General features: G+C 40.7%; 2 long non-coding RNA genes across 2 annotated transcripts in view; one reads left to right on the top strand and one right to left on the bottom strand.

Annotated features, from left to right (window-relative positions):
• LOC144698950 (uncharacterized) overlaps nt 1–3,132 on the top strand; it is a 48,439-nt gene extending 45,307 nt beyond the window's left edge. The window contains exon 4 of the long non-coding RNA XR_013580552.1: nt 2,565–3,132. This is a non-coding gene — a long non-coding RNA (uncharacterized LOC144698950). The remainder of the gene's footprint in view (nt 1–2,564) is intronic.
• The window catches only part of LOC144698961 (uncharacterized), a 54,811-nt gene extending 43,439 nt beyond the window's left edge, over nt 1–11,372 (bottom strand). Inside the window, exon 1 of the long non-coding RNA XR_013580553.1 lies at nt 11,223–11,372. This is a non-coding gene — a long non-coding RNA (uncharacterized LOC144698961). The remainder of the gene's footprint in view (nt 1–11,222) is intronic.
• Between the last annotated feature and the right edge of the window lie 1,163 nt (nt 11,373–12,535).

Genomic DNA, 12,535 nt, shown 5'->3' with positions numbered 1-12,535 from the left:
GACCATTGTTGTGGCAGGTGTGAGCGGGTGAGCATTGACAGGGAGGTGGGGGGGGTGAACATTTTAGGGATTGAGGCTATGCAGTTTCAAAGGTTGACAGATCCATTTAAAAATAGTGTAAGTCAATGAAATGAAGACAGATCTTAAGGGGGTGTCTTCAGTTCATGATGAGAAAGGGGACTTGACTCTGCTGGAGTTACACTCACCACTTGGCTGCCTGACTGTATTTGTCCCTAGATTCAAACTGGAGCCAGAAATGGAAGGTGCAAAAGGTGCTCCAGTGTAAAATGATAAGTGGGCAATTTAAATCACAGTCAGCATCAGGTGCACCAGTTCCGCCACTGACTGGAAGATCTTGGCCACTATTTTGGAGAATAGGGGAGTAATCCTTGTTGTCCTGACCAATATTTACCTCTCAATTCACATCACTAGAACAGATTATCTGCTCATTATCACATTGCTGTTTGTGGGAGATTGCTGAGCACAAATTGGCTGCCGTATTTCCTACTTTATAACAGTTACTATGCTTCAATTGGCTGTGAAGCGCTTTGAGACATCCAGCGGTCATGAAAAGCACTATATAAATACAAGACGTTTTTTCTGCCCAATGTACCAATCATATGACAATAAGAAATGTTGAAATAAACATTACTGGAAAAATATTATGTTAAGCAATTGATAGCTGCCAGTGAGCTGGAAGGTGATAACATCAATGGAATTGGTTTGCACATTGGCTCATCCCCTCAAAAACCTGAGTGCAATTTCACCATGTTGCTGTCTCCTCTGTTGGCTGTAAGGTTACTAAGTTAAATGAGTCTGGATAGTTTAATGGGTCCATAACAAAGCCTGTCCCTAATTTGGCATTAATTGGCAATGTAACTAAATTCTAAGTTCACATTATAAAAATCCGTAAAATATGTTCAGCATTTTGCAATAATTGTAAACTACTGAACTTACAGCCTTAGAATTTAATGTCAGTTAACAGTTGTCAATTTTTCCTTTCTGTTTTCTGTTGTAGCCTCTTTTACTATCTCTTCTGATCTCTCTGTCTTCCAGTGTTTGTTCCTGTACCTCTCAATCCATCTTTGCGCCTTCATTTCTTTTATTGTTTCTTTGCCTATGTCTCTCTGCATGTCTCTCTTCTTTTTGTGTCCCTTTTGATATAATCCTAGCATATACACTTTGTTCACAATCCTATGACATCATCACCAAGAAAAATAGACTTCATCTGCAAATCTGCTGAAGCTTTTAGGCAATAAAAGTTAGAATGTAATTTCCTAAATGTAGCCAACAGTGATGATAACTTTTGTCCAGATAACATTGTTCAATAAGCAGCTTCTGCACTTTGATTAAACGATGAGACTGAATCAGCATAGGAGCACTTCATCATCTTGGACATTGCAAGCAAAACACAAGCCATTGGATAATTGGTACAGTGCCCCATCAGTTATCTAAATTCACTAAACCATACCACATTCAGGTAGGTGTAAAAAGAATGGTTATTTACAAAGATTTACTGAATTTCAGTTTGCTGGTATTTTGCAGAGACTCATTGGGATTTGCTTTGTCTGGGGCATTCTGTACTTGCATCAAGATCACACTTAGAGACACATCAGTCACAGACAATAGCCAACATGACTCATTCAGTCAGTGTCAATGACTACTATTGACTGCAATGTTGGCAGCATGCAGACAAACACAGAAGCCAATTCTGAAACACAATTTGAATAATTGAACATTTTGGGTGATTGATATTTGGCTAACTGATGGGAACGCAATAGATAGTTATCAAAACTAACAAGATCTGATTGGTTGGCAAGGAGGGGCTAATCCCACATTAGCTTTGCACATTCTTAAAACCTAATTTAAATTCAAAATAGAACTGAATGAGTTCTTAAAGGGATATCATGGCATAATGTGAACTAAAATGGAGAAACTATCAACTATTGATCACAGTTCTACATTGTTAAAACCAGCAAATTCCCTGCTGAAATAGCAAACTCTGATTTTTTTTATTTTGAGGGATTCAGCAATCAACTCACACTTCAAACAACATGGCTAGACATCATAGATTCAGTCATAACACTTGCACTGTGGTATAGTGAACATATGTCCTTATTCCAACACGGGCGCTGCATAGGCAACACAGTATAGGCATTAGCTTAGTCATTACCTTGTGTTTTGAAGGTCTGCTGTTCATTCCCAAGAATGATATACATGGGTAGATTCTATATCCTTACATTCAGCTATTACCTTTAATGAGCTCTCATGCTCTGTCCCACCACAGAGTCTGCACAGTCAGAAAATAAAACTTCACAATGAATGCTGTATACTTTATTCAGTAGTATTTTCATTTATTTGTACATAGATCTGATTAATAAAACTTCTTTTACAATACATTTATTATATTCCATTACGTAGCATTGCTGTGAGTGCAAACAGGGAGTTGAAAAAGGCAAAAGCAAAATACTGCTGATGCTGGAAATCAGAAGTAAAAACAGAAAATGCTGGAACTGATGAAAGGCCATTGCCCTGAAATATTAACTCTGTTTCTCTCTCCACAGATGCTGCTAGACCTGCGGAGTGTTTCCAGCATTTTCTGTTAAAAAAAAGGTAAGTGATAGTTACCAAAGTATTTTTGTTATAAATACGATTGGCCCGAACATGTAAAAAAGAACTACTGTAATTGTTGTTCTGTAAATGTGTCAGAAAAGAACATTAATTTATAATGAGTTGCTGATAAGTTTTTATAGTGATTATTCTATTTGAGGTGGAGTAGGTCAGAAGATAATGCAAACTTTTAAGATGCTATTATTTTATATGGATAAAGTATTTTAAAATTCAGTTTCATGATCAGTATCCTCACCATAACGAGTACCAATGTTAAGAACATTTTCTTAGTTTCAGTCTTTTGAAGCTTTTAGATATTTTGTTTAAATATTGAGGGTTGAATTTTCGCTCTTGCGTTGGGTATTCAGAGTTGGGAAATTTCCTGACTCCGCAAATCCGACTCGGGAGAATGTGCCCAAAACTGGTACCACAAAGGATATTGCATGTGGTATTTAATTGTATTTCATCATTGTCATTCAGGTTTTAACTAGTAATGTTCAGCAAATAAACACAGAAATAAACATAAACAAGATAACTCAAATGCTTTGTAATTACTTCATTTTAAGAATCTTCTACTCTTAGGGGAGGATCTTCCGGTTGGCGAGTGGGGGCGGGGCCCACTCGCCGACACGTAAAATGATGCGGGGTGACGTCGGGCGGAACTCCCGACGTCACCCCACGTCAATTCCATTTTCAGGTTGGCAGGGACGCAGCCGAGTCAGCTATGCACCCGCCGATCTGTCAATGGCCTATTGAGGCCATTAATAAACCAATTTAGGTAACTGACAGGGCTGCCCGTCCAACCTTAGGGTTGACAGGCAGGTTGGGAGCCCTGGCGGGCTTAAGAAAAAGCATGAAACCTCATCCACGGGTGGGATGAGGTTTTATGAGGGTTTTTGAATATTTAATAAAGGTTTGAGCTAAAGTGCTGAACATGTCCCAACTCATGTGACAGTGTCACATAAGGGGACGTCAGGGAAATTTTTTAAACATTTGTCTTAAAAGTTTTAATTCCGAGGTGATCTCCCTGAGGCAGCACTTAGCCTGAGGGAGATCAGTGTGCTCTTTCGCTTACATGCACGAAAGAGCGCACAGGGAGCGCATAGCGCATCCTGGCGGACGTCACGCTGGGTGGGCCTTAATTGGCCCGCCCACGTAAAATGGCAGCACGCCCTCAATTGGGGGCGCCGATCGGAGGTGTGCCTGCCCGCGCCCGCTCCTGTACTTCCCCCCCCAACCGACGGGCTTTAGGCCCTTAGGCTTTCAAGAATACATATGTTTTATTAGTTATAATATGTTTAAGTATATATTCACATACACTTTATGAGTTTATATTTTATGTTGCCATTATATAATTAGATGAACATATATTTCAGGAGAATGTATTTCCTGTATACATTTCATGAAGTTGTGGTATTTGTGGAAAGAAGGCATGATGTCTTGACATGGCCATTCTTGCACTGGGAGCAATGCAAGTTGGGATGGGATGAAAGTTTGATGCAAGCTGATTTCCTCATTCCGAGAATGTTAGATGTCCTAAGATGAATGGGAAGGAGCCCTGTATAATGATGATTATGTTGGTTATGTTCAATATGAACAGTGGGTAGGATGTTGTGCATAGGTAAGCAGTTGGTACTGAGGGAGTTTCTAAGAACAGGCATCAGACTGCTTGGTATTCTCAGTTTTAGATGAAAGTTGAATATTATTCATTCTGATTTGCAGATGTCCCACATGTTTCAGCCACATTTCACCAATTTCCATCTTTCTCTCAGTTTCACATCGTCCACCTTTGATTCCTTCTTTGCCTTCATTGACTTCTCTGTCTTCATGTCTGATAATAGGTTATCAATAAATATTCACTATAAGCCTACTGACTCCCACAGCTACCTCAGCTACATTTCCTCACACCCTACACTCCATAAAGATTCCACTCCATTTTTCCTGTTCCTTTGTTTCCCTTATATCTGTCCTCATGATGCAAACTTTCACATCAGTGTTTCTGAGATACATTCTTTTTCTCTCAACTGAGGAATCCTATTCCCACCCCCCAACCATGTTGACAGGGCGCTCAACATTTCCCGCACTTCTGCTCTCACCCTTTCCCTCCCTCCCAGAATCATGATGGAGTTCCCTTGTCTTCAGCTTTCACCCCAACGGCTCCATAATCAACCGATCATTTTCCATCATTTCCGCCACCTCCAAACACATCTTCTCCTCTTTCAGCATTCCAAAGGAAAGTTACCTCTGTGATACCCTGGTCCACTCCTCAATCAACCCAACATCTCATACCATGGCACATTTCCATGCAAGCATAGGAGATGTAACACTTTCATCTTCCTCACTTCATTCTTCCTGTCTCCTCACCAGCCAAAGCTCAAAGCATTCCTTCCAAGTGAAGCAGCAATTTACATGAACTTTATTACATATATTCACTGCTCACAATGTGGTCTTCTCTACACTGGGGAGACCAAATGCAGATTGGGTGACTGCTTTGCAGAACACTTCAAGCATTACCCCAGGCTTTCGGTGGCCTGTCATTTTAATTCTTCACTTTATTCTCTGACATCTCTTTCCTTGGCCTGGTTCATTGTTCCAGTGAAGTTCAATGTAAACTTGAGGAACAGTGCCTCATCTTTTAATTAGGCACTTCTGGGCTCGACATTGAGTTCACCAATTTCACACCACAAACTCTTCCCATCCCACCCCCTTGCCCTGCCCCCTCCCTCATTTTGTTTCCTTTTCTTTGCATGTTTTAGTTTTTCTCTTATTTTTCTTTCAGACAGCAGCACACCTGCTCTAAGTAGATTTTCTTTCTTTATTTCTTTTCTTGGCCCATCACCTTTCCCTCTGGCCCTGGAAGACTAGCTTTTCTGTCATTCAATCTCTCCTGTCTTCCACCCTATCCTGCTCTTCTTTGTCCCTGACCAATCCACCCCTTGCTCAAAACCTATTACATCTCTAACTTTTCCCAGTTCCGATGAAAGGTCATAGACCTGAAAAATTAACTCAGTTTCTCTCTCTGCAGATGCTGCCTGGCCTATTTTATGTTTTTATTTCAGCCACACGTTTGTTGTGAAGGCAAGGGTCTTGATTTTGACATTTATTCTTGAATATATTAAAAATCAAGTGCACTTAATGTGATAGGTAGAGTTACATCTGTCATTTTAAAAATGTCATTTTGCAAATTATGTGTGAATTTAACTCAAATGAATAATAATTCTGCCAATTTTCATCTCTCCTGAAGTGGCATCACAGCCAAGCTCAATTGGGAGCAGGAACTTGAACTGATTTTTTTTCCCCTTCTCTAGCTCAGGGGCACTGAGGTCAATTCTAGTAACCCTACAGTTGACCCAGTTTAGATTCACCAAGACAACGGGAAACACACCTAGGACCTTCCAGTCTGTATGGCTACACTTAGCTTTTGACAACTGAACCATGGGGAAAGCGATCGGTATACTATTTTTGAAAATTTCTAAATAGTCCTTTGGAATAATATGCTTTCTAAATGTTAAAGAGATATTAGTGACAGCCAATGGTTTACACTACACCTGTGTTTTCAGCCATGAGATTAGATGGAGAATAGTTATTCAATGGGATCTAGCAATGCAGAGGACAGGACAAAATTAAACATAAATAGAGGAAGAATGCAACTGTTTCCATCATTTTTAATGGGAATGCTGTCAATGTCAATGGTCAAAGGCATCCTCTGGTTATTTCAACAAAAAGCAGTTGGTTTATAGATGGTTTATGTTTTTCAGCATATAGCAGTGTAAGTAGTTATTAGTTATGAATCATCTTGTATCGACATCAGTTGAAAACCCTGGCAGTGGCTCCACTGACAGCCCCTACATGCGTGCAACACTGAGTGCAGCTTCAGTGCAAAACTCCTGCATAAAATGGAAACATTACAAGTTGGATTGAATCATTATTGAAAGATTACTACAATTGTCCATTCTGCTATATATGTACCCCTAATATAAATCTGAATTTAGATGTTCTGCCCTCATGCCTCATGTTTCAGCTCAGGAGAGACTACCTGCTATTTTTCATTTAATGTCCTGTGAATTTAGCTGCTTTACCAAAAAAAAGAAATATGAATAACCCGTGTAATCTAACTGCTGTAATGAATTCCAAGATTTACTGAGGTTTGTTTTTTAACCATTGTGATTAGCATTTTGAGCATTGGTCACACTGCTCTGTCTCAGGTGTTTTCAAAACCCCAACTTAACCATGCCCTAAAATTCTGTATTGTCTCAACTAATTTAAGGAAGTGATTCTCTGGCTACAATTTACTCTCATGGTTTATATGAGTTGTATTTGCTGAACTTGCCTCATACTGTTTTTGATGTGATTCCAATGCCTTTGCTGAGATTACCTTGTAAACATGCCCAGGTATCCATTATTCTAAATTTAAAACATACCAACTGTCCCATGTGGGTTACACTCTTTTTATCACTTACAAGAATCTATGCTCTAATATTCAAAGTATTATCTGTCAGTTACATCAAGGAATCTGACATATGTGCTAGTATTGAGGATTAGTTTAAAAAAATAACTTGCATTTATACAGCACCTGTCATGACCACCAGATGCTGCAAAGCACTTAGCCAGAGAAGTACTTTTGAAGTGCAATCATTGTTGTAGGAAATGCAGTAGACAATTTGTGTACAGCAAGTTCCCACAAAAAGCAATGAGTAAAAGACCTAGTTTATTGACATTAGTTGAGGGCTAAGTATTAGCCAGGACATCGGAAGAATTCCCCCGCTCTTTGTTGAATAGTGCCATCTTTTATGTCTACCTGAAAGGGTAGATCCACCAGCCTGGATTATAGGCTCAAGACTCTAGAGCAGGATTTATACCTGCAACCTTCAGACTCAGAGATGAGAGTGTTATACCTGAGCCAAGGCTGTCACCTTGGAGTAAGAGGAATTAAATTGTAATGAAATGGTAGTATGATAGATTTACAGTATATATTGTAGAAACATAGAATGCTGTTTCAACACAGAAGGAAATAATTCAGCCTCGTCTGCCTGTACCGGTTCTTTGAAAGAGCTATCCAATTCGTTCCACTTCCCTGCTCTTTCCCCATAGCTAAGGAAATTTTACCCTGCAACTACTTATCCAATTATTATCAAAGAAGTTATTATTGAATCTGTGAGCAATTTTGGGCACCACACCTTAGGGAACTCTCAACAAAGATATATTCAACTGAGGAAGAAAGGCTCTACCAGACTCTTTCCATCCGTGGCTATCTAATGAAGTTAAACGTGGTATCAAACTGAAAGAAAAGGCAAATAATGCTGCGAAGATTAATGGTAGGCCAGAATATTGGGAAAGTTTTAGGAACCAGCAAAGGGTGACTTAAAAGGGAGAAATTGAAGAATAAGAGAAAACTAGCAAGAAATATAAAAACAGACAGTAAAAGCTCCCACTGGAGAAAACATAATGAAAAGCTAATGTAATTTAAGGCTGACAAGTCCCCAGGACCTGATGGCTTGCATCCTAGGGCATTAAAAGAAGTGGCTGCAGAGATAGTGATTGCATTGGTTGTCATCATAGATTCTGGAAAGGTTTTAACGGAATAGAAGACCACAAATCTAACACTTCTGTTCAAGAAAGGATGGAGACAGAAAGCAGGAAGTTATAGACCAGTTAGCTTAATATCTGTCGTGGGAAAATGCTAGAATCCATTATTAAGGAGGTAGTAGAAGGACAATTAGAAAATCATAATACAATCAGGAAAATTCAACATGATTTTGTGAAAGAGAAATTGTGTTTGACAAATTTATTAGAGTTCTTTGTGGATGTAACAAGCAGGGTGGATAAAGCGAAACAGTAGATGTAATGTATTTGGATTTCCAAAAGAAATTTGATAAGGTTCTACATAAAAAACTACTACACAAGATAAAATCTTATGGGCAGAATTTCTCTCTCTCATCGGTTGGGCACGCGCCCGACCCAAACGAGCGTAAAATGACACGCGATGACGTCGGGCGAGTGTCCTGAAGTCATCACACACTCGTGTGATATTTCGGTCGGCGGGTGTGCACAGGAGTCGGCAGCACACCTGCCAACAATTAAGCGACCTATTAAGGCTCTTAATCAATTAATTGACTAGAATTTTTCACTGCCCGTCCAACCATTTGGTTGACGGGCAGGCAAAAAGGCCAAGCAGCCTTTGCATTTTTGGCAAAACCTCATCCGCGGGTGTGCCGCATTTCAACCAGTGATTTAAAAAAACGTTTTAACACTCATACTTAACATGTCTCTGTTCATGTGACAGAGGCACATGAGGGGACATATTTTCATTATTTTTGATATCTTTATTATTATTTTAAAAATCTTCAGCTTCCTGTGGCAGCTCTGTGCAAACTTCTGCGCTTGGCCTCCTCCGCCCCCCCATCCCCATCCCGGCAGCGCTCAGCGCTGCAGAGTGCGATTCACGCTGGCAGGCCGTTAATTGGCCAGCCAGCATGAAATCACGGTCAGGGCTTGATTGGGGGTGGCGGTAGGCTTTCCGACCTCTCCCAGGCCTGTCCAATGATTGTAAAATCCTGGCCTATGGCGCTGGGGTGAGATATTAGCATGGATAGAGCACTGGCTAACTAACAGGAAACAGAGAGTTGTGTTAAATGGGTTGTTGGAATGGCAAACTGTAACATGTGAAGTGTTACTGGGATCAGTGCTGAGGCCTCAGCTATTTATGATCTACATTAATGACTTGGATGTATGGTCTGACTGTATTGTAGCTAAATTTGCTGATGATACAAAGATAGATAGGAAAGCAAGTTGTGAGGAGGATACAAAGAGTCTGAAAAGCGATATAGATAGGTTAAATGGATTGGCAGATAGTGTATAGTGTGGGAAAATGTGAAGTTGTCCAATTTGGAAGGTGTCCTTGTGCTTGAACCACAAACATCAGAGTGCAGGTTAAGCAAGTAATTAAGAAGAAAAATGGAATGTTGGCATTTATTGCAAGGGTGTTGGAGTATACAAGTAGGGAAGTCTTGCTACAGCTGTACAGGGCATTGGTGAGAGTGCATCTAGAGCATTGCGTATAGTTTTGGTCACCTTAATTAAGGACGTACATATTTTCATTGGAAGCAGTTCAGAGTAAGTTCACAAGGCTGGTTCCTGGGATGAGGGGTTTGTCTAATGAGGAAATATTGAGCAGGTTGGGCCTAAACTTACTGGAGTTTAGAAAAACAATCTTATTGAAACAAGATTCTGAAAGGGCTTGACAGGGTAGATGCTGAGAGGATGTTTCCTCTTGTCAATTATATTAAATCCATGTCTTCTGGTTACTGACTCTTCTGCCACAGGAAGCAGTTTATCCCCATTTACTCTATCAAAACTCCATATCATTTTAAACATCTCTATCAAATCTTCCCTTAACCTTCCATGCTCTAAGCAGAAAAACCCCAGCTTCTGGAGTCGCTCCATGTAACAAAAGTCTTTCATCACTGGTATTTTTCTTGGAAATTTCCTATGTTCTCTCTTTCCAAGGCTCCAGCTGGGGTCTAACCAGTGTTTTATAAAGATTTAGCAGGTGTCCCTCTCTTTTGCACTCGATGCCTCTATTTATTTCCTATATGCCTTTTTAACAGCCTTCTCAACTTAATCTGTCAATTTTAATGACTTGTGTGTGTATGCCCCCAGGCCTCTCTGTTCCTCCACCCCTTTTAAGATTGAACCATTTAGTGTCTATTGTCTGTCCTTGTTCTCCTTACTAAAATTAAACACTTCACATTTCTCTGTGTTAAATTTCATTTGCCATGCACCTGCCCATTTCACCAGTCTGTCTATGTACTGCTAGAGTCAGAAACTTAACTACTCGCTGTTTACTACATTTTGTGTAATCTGCAAACTTTGAAACTATGCCTCCTGTACACCAGGTTCAGGTCATTAATACATATCAAAAAGTGCAGTAGTGTGAACCTTAATCCCTATGGAATCCCACTCTATTCCTTCCTCCAGTCTGAAAAGCTTCAATCCAGAACTTCTGCTCTCCCAGGGTGTTGTACCTCGGAGGTACCCCAGAAGATGCACTGGGAGCCCCCCCACCCCCCCCCCCCCCCCCGGAAGTCCCCATGCAAGGACAGCACGGAATTTGCAAATGAAGTTCAAACTCCTGATAGGTAATTACCCTGTGCCTGCAATCATCTGATATTCCGATTTAAATCTGAACTTCAGATGGTTCTAGCTCTCTTAGCAGAATAGTTACCAGGAAACATTAGAAGGATTAAAACCACCTCTAATGCCGGAACAATGGTACTAACCCCCCAACTCCCCACTGCAAATCCGACTATACCTCCAGCCACCTCCTCATCCCCCTGACTAAACCCACGACTTCCAACTACTCCCAACTAACTACCCACCTTTCCGGTCTCCGCAGACACTCCCACCCTCCTGACTGCTCTCCTGGCCCTGTGCCCCCCCCCCCATACTCCTGTCTACCCTCTTGACCACCCAACTACCCATCCACCCCCAACTACCTTCCACACTGCCCCCGACCACCCAACTACCCCTTTGTCCTACCCACTTACCTTGTACACCTACCTTCTCCCTGGCTTCTCAAAGTGACATTTAAATGCAGGGATCTTTAGACTTACCTGATTTATGGCAGCTTGTGCATAAAAAAGGGGGGAGTGGCTTCTTTTTCCCAAATGCTGCCTCCCTGCACTGAAGGCCTCAGGAACCAGGTACACTGCACATTTCTCACCAGGCCTGGGTTGGGAGAGCAGGCAAGAAATGTGAAGCTCCCGACCTGGGTAAGTAAAAAGGAATGGAGTGGCAATCCGACTGTGATTGTCACTCCTCGGAAGTTTTAGCCCAACCATTCAGCACTACTCTCTCCTTCCTGGCCCTTAGCCAATTTCATATTTATGCAGCTACAGCTGATTTATATGGAAATATATACATGCTAGCAAATACATCAAAGTCATATTTTTCAGGATTTTGTAGTTGGATTTTCTGGGTCATCATGCTGAGCTCCCTTTGAGTGTGCAACGCTCACCAATTGTGAATTGGCACTCTGATCAAAGTACTGCTGTGAATGTTTACTTAAAAGTTCTCCCATCTTCTCCCTCCTGTCCAGAAGGCATTGATTGAGGAAAGATTCCAGTGGCATTAGCAGCCAGAATGGTATTTCAACCAAATGGTTTCTATTCATTATTTAAGGGCCACTATTTTGGGAATTACCTGGTATTTGAAGGTAAACTTTAAGGTACATATTAACCTGTTACTGCTCACACCAGGACAACCTTTATGACTTCTTATCCAGTGCCCATTGCTTGAGGTGCAAGTGAATAACCATCAGGTGGACATAGCATTAATTCAGCAAACGTGCCCTTGATGGTTCACAATGCTCATCTCTCATTCCCAAGGTAAAGCTTGTTCCCTGGGGCAATGGTCCAGGTAGCTGCTAATAACCCAGCATTTCTCTTTCAAGAGATTAAAAACTGGATTCCTTTCTATTTGTTTAATAAAAGTGAGAGGAGCATTTCAAACAAGCTGTTTTTATTTCCTAGATTTATGAACAAAAACAGACAGCAGTGTGTCAATCACTCCTGACATGTGTTAATTATACCCTATTTGTTCTCCAGTTTATAATTCAATATTGGGTAATGGCAAGGTCAGACCCGTGAGCGTGTAGTAAGTATTCTGTTTTAAAACAGCACTGCCTTCAAATACACTGAAAGGAATGACGTTTTTAAAAATACTTTTGTTGCTGCAATCAATATAGCAGTTAATGTCTTTTTTGAAATGAAAGAGATTTGACATCTCAGAGCTATTTGCCGCTGCCTGAAACGCAATGAATGTGTACAACATTTAAATACGACTTCAGGGCGAATCTTTACATCTACTGGAAGATTTAAAAACTACGATAAACAGCCAAAGGTTTGGGAGAAGTCATATGGAGCTG

This window comes from Cetorhinus maximus, chromosome 2 (genome assembly GCF_964194155.1).
Source record: "Cetorhinus maximus chromosome 2, sCetMax3.hap1.1, whole genome shotgun sequence".
Classification (NCBI taxonomy): Eukaryota; Metazoa; Chordata; class Chondrichthyes; order Lamniformes; family Cetorhinidae; genus Cetorhinus; species Cetorhinus maximus.
Note: the sequence above shows the minus strand (reverse complement) of the source record. Positions and strands in the feature narration are given on the sequence as shown.